The sequence below is a fragment of the Macaca nemestrina genome, chromosome 18, assembly GCF_043159975.1.
Source record: "Macaca nemestrina isolate mMacNem1 chromosome 18, mMacNem.hap1, whole genome shotgun sequence".
NCBI lineage: Eukaryota > Metazoa > Chordata > Mammalia > Primates > Cercopithecidae > Macaca > Macaca nemestrina.
Window position 1 is genome coordinate 23,260,250 of NC_092142.1, and position 8,156 is coordinate 23,268,405.

Below are 8,156 nucleotides of genomic sequence, written 5' to 3' on the forward strand. Positions count from 1 at the left end.
GAGAAACACTCGAGCCCAGGAGTTTCAGGCTGCAGTGAGCTATGATCATGCCACTGCATTCCAGCCTGGGCAACAGAGCAAGACCTGGTCTCCAAAAGAAAACAAAAAAGAACAGTTCCTGGAGTGGAACTAGTGCTTACTATAAATTTGTAGTGAGTGGCACAAGGTCAAACATAACCAAATCCATGCACATTTGTGTCTTTCCACAAGGTCAGACAGGGTTACCTTGATTAGGTGAACACAAGGTTACCTTGATTAGGTGAACTTAATCAAGGTAACCACTTGGTTACCTTGTAGATTAAGATAGTCACTTAAGGAAATCACAAGATTTCCTTGATTAGGTCAACTTTTACTGATGTTATTTCAATCATGGGATTCCCAAGCAGGCAATTCTCCTTAGTACTTCCCATTCACTCAGTACTCAGAACTGTGGCTCAAGCCAATCCACAAGTCAGTCAATATTGCAAATCATACATAGGAGTATGCTTAATCAGTCTATAAATGTTGTAGATTAAAATTTCACACAAAACAGACAAGCATTTAACATAAGAGAAAAGGGGGTAGGAAAAGGAGTTAATGAACCAGGCCAAGGAGAGTGATGTGGACAATTAGAGTATCCTGGGATGACCTGGATGGTTGTCAATGTCTTGCAAGGAGAGCAAGATATTGTCTCCTTGATTTGGGCAGGATCTTCGGGGGCAAATGCCAGGTGCTGCTCATGAGTGAAAGCAAGACAGGGTCTGCCAAGATGGCCATGTCCAGTTCATAAAGTTCTGCTCATTTTATGACCTTAGAGTCCTCTGGTGAGAACTGATAGTAAAGGGTGATGCCCTTATCTGGTTGGTGTTGTCTCTGTTGATTAGGAGAACATCTGGACCCTGTTGCCTTGTCTCTGTTGATTAGGAGAACATCTGGACCCTGTTGCCTTAATGTGTTTTGAAATGTAACTTGGACTTTTTTTCTAAGGTGGAATCACTTATGTCAAGGGTGCTCCATACAACATTCCTTATTACAACAGATGAGGAAATGTGACCTCAGACAGCATAGTATCTTGCCCACAGTTACAAAACCAAGTATTGGATGCAAGATCCGTTTGGGGGTTCCTTGAGATTCTCATAACTGTGGGTTTATAGCTTTTTATATAATTTGAAAAGTGTTCAGTTGTTATTTTTTCAAATACATTTTCTATTCCCCTTACTTCTCACCTCTCCTTCAGGGACTCCAATTATACACATATTAGATCACTTGCTGTTGACCACACTTTATCATGGCTGGGTTTTTTTGTTTTGTTTTGTTTTGTTTTGGCTAGTTTTTATTTTTTAGTTAGGGGGAGGGTTGAGACAGAGTCTTGCTCTGCTGCTCAGGCTAGAGTGCAGTGGCACGATCTCAGCTCACTGCAACTGCCACCTCCCAGGTTCAAGTAATTGTCTGCCTCAGCCTCCTGAGTACCTGGGACTACAGGCACACACCACCACGCCTAGCTAAACTTTTGTGTTTTTTTAGTAGAGAAGGGTTTTTGCCACGTTGGCCAGCCTGATCTTGAACTCCTGGCTTCAAGTAATCTGCCTGCCTCAGCCTCCCAAAGTGCTGGGATGACAGGCGTGAGCCAATGCAAAGAACAGAGGCTCTGTTCTGTGTGTGTGTGTGTGTGTGTGTGTGTGTGTGTGTGTGTGTGTGTGTGTGTGTGTGTGCCTTTTTTTCTTTAGTCTTTTTTCTCTGTGTCTGATATTTCCCATAGCCTATGCATTCATAGTGTCTGATCTGCTATTTGCTCCACTGTCGCACTGTCATCTCTTGAAGTTTAATTTGGGTTTTTTTTCTCTGTCTCCTATATCTCTCATTAACTTGCTCAGGTCTCCATCTTCTTGAGCATATTTCTTTTTTTTTTCCTCCAAACTGAAAGTGGCTTCATTCAGCATTTGCTGATCATAAGAACAGAGATCTCTCCAACTGTCTCAAGAAAATAGGGACTAATTGTAAGAGTCCATGTGGTTGGTGCTGGAAACAAGACAGCTCTGAGGCCTGGGGAGTCCTCTCCATCTCTCTCCTGGAAAGCCCAGCCCCTCCCTCAGGAGTCTCTGCTCTTTCTGTGCATCTATTCCCTGTGTAGAGCATATTTCTAATAGATGTTTTAGTGTCCTTGTCTACTAATTCTAACATCTGTAACATCTCTGGGTCTGTTTCTATTAAATGATTTTTTTTTTCATGATTGTGGGTCCTATTTTTCTGCTTCTCTGCATGCCTGGTAATTTTTTACTGGATATCAAACATTATGAATTCTACATTGCTGAGTGCTGACATTTTTTATAGTCCTATAAATATTTGGCAGTTTTGTTTTAGCATGCATTTAAGTTATGGGAAACAGTATGAAACTTTCGAGGCTTGCTTTTCAGGCTATTAGCCAGGTCCAAAACAGCCTCTAGTCTAAAGTTAGTTTGGCCACCAGTGGGACAATATCCTTTTCAGGACTCTGCTCAATGTCTCATATATTAGGAGACTGATATGGTTTGGATATGTGTTTCCTCCAAATCTAATGTTGAAATGCAATCCCCAGTGTTAGAGGTGTTTGAGTCATGGGGGCAGATCCCTCACAAACGGCTTGGTGCCCTCCCCATGGTAATGAATAAGGTCTCACTCTGTTAGTTCATGCAGAAGCTGGTTGTTTAAAGGTGCCTGGCATCTCCTCCTCTCTCTCTTGCTCCCTCTCTCACCATGTGACACGCCTACTCCCCTTTCACCTTCTGCCTTGACTGAAAGCTTCCTATCACCAGAAGCCGAGCAGAGGCTGGTGCCATGCTTATACAGCCTGAAGAATCCTGAGCCAAATAAACCTCTTTTCTTCATAAATTACCCAGCCTCAGGTATTCCTTTGGAGCAATGCAAAATGGACTAATGGAGGGGTCTTTCCTTTCTAGTCAGTAAGAACACAATTCCCGATACTGTGTGAGCTCCACCTGGTCCTTCTTGGTGGTCTTTCCTTAGCCTCTGGGAGTTTCTTCACAGGCATGTACTGCTCAGTACTTAGCTAAAGAATGGAGAGGAGCCCTCTAGACAGCTCCAAAATCCTCTCTGTGTGGTTCACTCCCTCTGCCTTGGCCTCCCCAGACTCTCAACTCAGGGACACTGTCATATTCTGTTGCGTTTCTCCTCTCTGCATCGAGGCCTGTGGCCACCACAAGACTTAGCTATTTCCCTTCTTTCAGGATCTCTGTATTGTGCTATCTGTGGTTCAATGTCCAGAAATTGTTGTTTCACATATGTCATCGGGTTTTTGAGTTATTTAAAGCAAGACAGTAAATCTGGTCCCTCCCAGTCTGCCATGGTTGGAAACTGAAGTCTCTGAAGCCAGGATCTGAACCCAGGGAGACTGACTCCTCAGCTTCCTCCCCATCCCTTATCAATCCTTCAGTTCCTTCTTGTGTTCATTCAAATGTCACCTCACTACTGCAGCCCCAGCTGCACTCCCTGTCCTCCCTGTTTCCCTCCAAGGAATGAAAGCTCCACAAGGGCAGGGACTTTTGCTTTTGATCCTAAAGACTGAGGCCAGGTGCGGTGGCTCACACCTGTAATCTCAGCATTTTGAGATGCCAAGGCAGGTGAATCACCTGAGGCCAGGAGTTTGAGACCAGCCTGGCCAAAATGGAGAAACCCAAAATACAAAAAAAATTGCCAGATGTGGTGACACATGCCTGTAATCCCAGCCACTCTGGAGGCTGAGGCACAAGAACTGCTTGAACCAGGGAGGCAGAGGTTGCAATGGGCCAAGATCATGCCGGTGCACTCCAGTCTGGGTGATAGAGTGAGACTCTGTCTCAAAAAAAAAAAAAAAAAAAAAAGACTGAGGCTTTGGTCCCATTCCCCTAGGACCCTGAACTGCATGCTAGTACAGAATCTTGAGCTTATGACATATTCAATATATGATTTTTAAATGAATACATAACATCCTCTGCTCTCCATGTTAACACACAGGTCAGGTTTACCTAGTGTAAGCAGACAGGGAGGGTCTCCAGAGATTACAGGAATTTAATGAACTTGAGCAATCAGCCTGTTTTATAGCCTCCTGCCCTGGAGTCTTTTTCTTCCCACACCTTGTATGGAATGAAGTCACCTAACTGGTTAAAACCAGCTCCTGGCAGACTCCCACAACTTAAAGATGAATGCAAGTGAGCATTCCTCATTACCATGCTAAAGTCTCCACCCCCAGAGGTGCTATAGCTTCATTACCTTAACATGCAAGCTATGTGCTGGCGTGATGGCTCACCACATCTGCGCAACTGAGACCCAACTCCACACAATGATGCATCCTCTCCCTTCTCTATCCACCCCATAAGACCCGCCTATCACTTTCTCTTGGGAAGACACTGCTTTAGAGAATACTCCCAGTGTTTTCCTTTACTTGTATCAAGTAATAAAACTCCTATTGATCCAAACCTACATCCCTATAAAGAGTCTTTGTTCTCTACTGGCAGGATTTGATGGCGTGATGTCTCACAGAACGTTCTCCGCTCCCAGACATGGGTGCCTCGGAAGCACAGCAGCAGGCATCGCGGGAAGGTCAAGAGCTTCCCTAAGGATGACCCATCTAAGCCGGTCCACCTCACAGCCTTCCTGGGATACAAGGCTGACATGACCCACATCGTGCAGGAAGTCCACAGGCCAGGATCCAAGGTGCACAAGAAGGAGGTGGTGGAGGCTGTGACCATTGTGGAGACGCCACCCATGGTGGTTGTGGGCATTGAGGGCTACGTGGAAACCCCTCGAGGCCTCCGGACCTTCAAGACTGTCTTCACTGAGCACATCAGTGATGAATGCAAGAGGCGTTTCTATGAGAACTGGTATAAATCTAAGAAGAAGGCCTTTACCAAGTACTGCAAGAAATGGCAGGATGAGGTTGGCAAGAAGCAGCTGGAGAAGGACTTCAGCAGCATGAAGAAGTGCTGCCAAGTCATCCGTGTCATTGCCCACACCCAGATGCGCCTGCTTCCTCTGTGCCAGTAGAAGGCCCACCTGATGGAGATCCAGGTACACAAAGGCACCGTGGCCAAGAAGCTGGACTGGGCCCGTGAGAGGCTCGAGCAGCAGGTACCTGTGAACCAAGTGTTTGGGCAGGATGAGATGATCGACGTCATCAGGGTGACCAAGGGCAAAGGCTACAAAGGGGTCACCAGTCGTTGGCACACCAAGAAGCTGCCCCATAAGACCCACTGAGGCCTGCATAAGGTGGCCTGTATTGGGGCATGGCATCCTGCTCGTGTGGCCTTCTCTGTGGCACGTGCTGGGCAGAAAGGCTACCATCACCGCACTGAGATCAACAAGAAGATCTCTAAGATTGGCCAGGGCTACCTTATCAAGGACAGCAAGCTGATCAAGAACAATGCTTCTACCGATTATGACCTGTCTGACAAGAGCGTCAACCCTCTGGGTGGCTTTGTCCACTATGGTGAAGTGACCAATGACTTTGTCAGGCTGAAAGACTGTGTGGTGGGAACCAAGAAGTGGGTACTCACCCTCCGCAAGTCCTTGCTGGTGCAGACGAAGCCACGGGCTCTGGAGAAGATTGACCTTAAGTTCACTGACACCACCTCCAAGTTTGGCCATGGCCTCTTCCAGACCATGGAGGAGAAGAAAGCATTCATGGGGCCACTCAAGAAAGACCGAATTGCAAAGGAAGAAGGAGCTTAATGCCAGGAGCAGATTTTACAGCTGGTGGGGTCTCAATAAAAGTTATTTTCCACTGGAAAAAAAAAAAAAAAAGAGTCTTTGTTACTTGCCTGGTGAAGAACCCCAGTTTTGTTTTGCTTTGTTTTGTTTTGTTTTGTTTCGTTTTTTCGGGGGAATGGAATCTTGCTCTGTCACCCAGGCTAGAGTGCAGTGACGCAATCGTGGCTCACTGCAAGCTCCGCCTTCCATGTTCACACCATTCTCTTGCCTCAGTCTCCCGAGTAGCTGGGACTACAGGCACCCGCAACCACACCCAGTTAATTTTTTGTATTTTTAGTAGAGATGGGGTTTCACCGTGTTAGCCAGGATGGTCTCAATCTCCTGACCTCGTGATCCGCCCACCTCGGCCTTCCAAAGTGCTGGGATTACAGGCGTGACCCACCTCGCCTGGCCAAGAACCCCAGTTTTTTAGAACAACATTAGCATCTGTGCTCTGGAAAACATCCCACAATGGGCAAAGCGAGGACAGATTCTCCACTAAAAGAGAACAAAGCTCATTTCCCCAGAAGAGATTAAGTCGGAGCTGGACACAAATAGCCCTGGGCCTTACAGCCATCCTCCGACATTAGTCATGGAAGTAAGGTCACCCCGGAACACAGATGTTCAGAGCTCTAGAGCTCCACTGTCCATTGCAGTATCCACTGGGCACATGTGGCCGTCATGCACTTGAAATGTGGTGAGTCTGCATTAAGTTGGGATCATTAGTATAAATTACACCCCAGTATTTTAAAAAAACTTTAGTATGGAAAAAGAAAGTAATGATGTTTTATATTGATAGCACATTGAAGAAACAATAGTTTAGTCATATTGGGTTAAATAAAATATGAAAATTGTCAGCCGGGTTCAGTGGCTCACGCCTGTAATTCCAACACTTTGGGATGCCAAGGCAGGCAGATCACTTGAGGTCAGGAGTTGGAGACCAGCCTGGCCAACATGGCAAAATCTCCTCTTTACTAAAAATACAAAAATTAGCTGGGCCTGGTGGTGGACACCTGTAATCCCAGCTACTCCGGAGGCTGAGACACAAGAATCGCTTGAACCCGTGGTAGGGGGGTGGAGGTTGCAGTGAACCGAGATTGTGCCACTGCACTCCAGCAGCCTGGGCAATAGAGCAAGACTCCGTCTCAAAAAAAAAGAAAAAGAAAAAGAAAAAAGAAAATTGTCATGGGTGTCTCTTTACTTTTATTTTTTGGAGACAGAGCCTTGCTCTGTCTCCCAGGCTGCAGTGCAGTGGTGTGATCATAGTTCACCGCAGCCTCAGATTCCTGGGCTGAATCCATCCTCCCACCTCAGCCAGCTAATTTTTTTTTTTTTTTTTGAGACAGAGTCTCACTCTGTTGTCCAAGCTGGAGTGCAGTGGCACGATCTTGGCTCACTGCAACCTCTGCCTCCCGGGTTCAAGCAATTCTACTGCCTCAGCCTTCCAAGTGGCTGGGGCTACAGGCACGCACCACCATGCCTGGCTAATTTTTTTGTATTTTTAGTAGAGACAGGGTATCACTATGTTGGCCAGGCTGGTCTCGAACTCCTGACCTTGTGATCTGACCACCTCGGCCTCCCAAAGTGCTAGGCTTACAGGCATCAGCCACCGTGCCTAGCCTCATTTTTATTTATTTATTTATTTATTTATTGAGACAGAGTCTCACTCTGTCGCCCAGGCTGGAGTGCAGTGGCACGATCTTGGCTCACTGCAGCCTCTGCCTCCTAGGTTCAAGCGATTCTCCTGCTTCAGCCTCCCAAATAGCTGGGACTACAGATGTACGCCACCACCGCTGGCTAATTTTTATATATTTTTAGTAGAGATGGGGTTTCACCACATTGTCCAAGCTGGTCTCGAACTCCTGAGCTCAGGGAATCCACCCACCTCTGCCTCCAAAAGTGCTACGATTATAGGCATAAGCCACCACACTGGCCATTTATTTATTTCTGTGGACACAGGGTCTCACCATTTTGCCTAGGCTCATCTTAAACTGGGCTCAAGCAATCTTCCACCTTGGCATCCCAAAGTGCTGAGATTACAGGCATGTCCCACCATGGCCAGTCTCTCTTTACCTTTCTAATGTGGCTAGCAGAAAGTGTAAAATTACATGTGTGGTTCCCATGACATTCCTTTTGGGCAGCACTTCCCTGGAGGGGCAGTGTGTCCCAGAAGGGCAGACCTGGGCTAGCCACAGAATCTTCAACCCCATCTCCAAGACTTGAGGCTGACAAGAAGTAGAACAAAGTGAAGGTGGAGGAGATGAAAAATGAGATACAGAGAAACAGATGTGATACACTCCATCTTTCTCTCTCTTTTTTAAAATACAGACTGGGTCTCACTGTGTTGCCCAGGCTGGTCTCAAACTCCTGACCTCAAGCAACACCCCCTCACCTCAGCCTCCCAAAGCACTGGGATTACAGGCACAAGCCACCATACCTGGCCATCTCTTTTTATT

General features: G+C 46.5%; 1 pseudogene; it reads left to right on the plus strand.

The window, feature by feature from the left end:
• Positions 1–4,483: 4,483 nt before the first annotated feature.
• LOC105485031 (large ribosomal subunit protein uL3 pseudogene) lies at positions 4,484–5,754 on the plus strand (annotated as a pseudogene).
• The last annotated feature ends 2,402 nt before the right edge of the window (positions 5,755–8,156 follow it).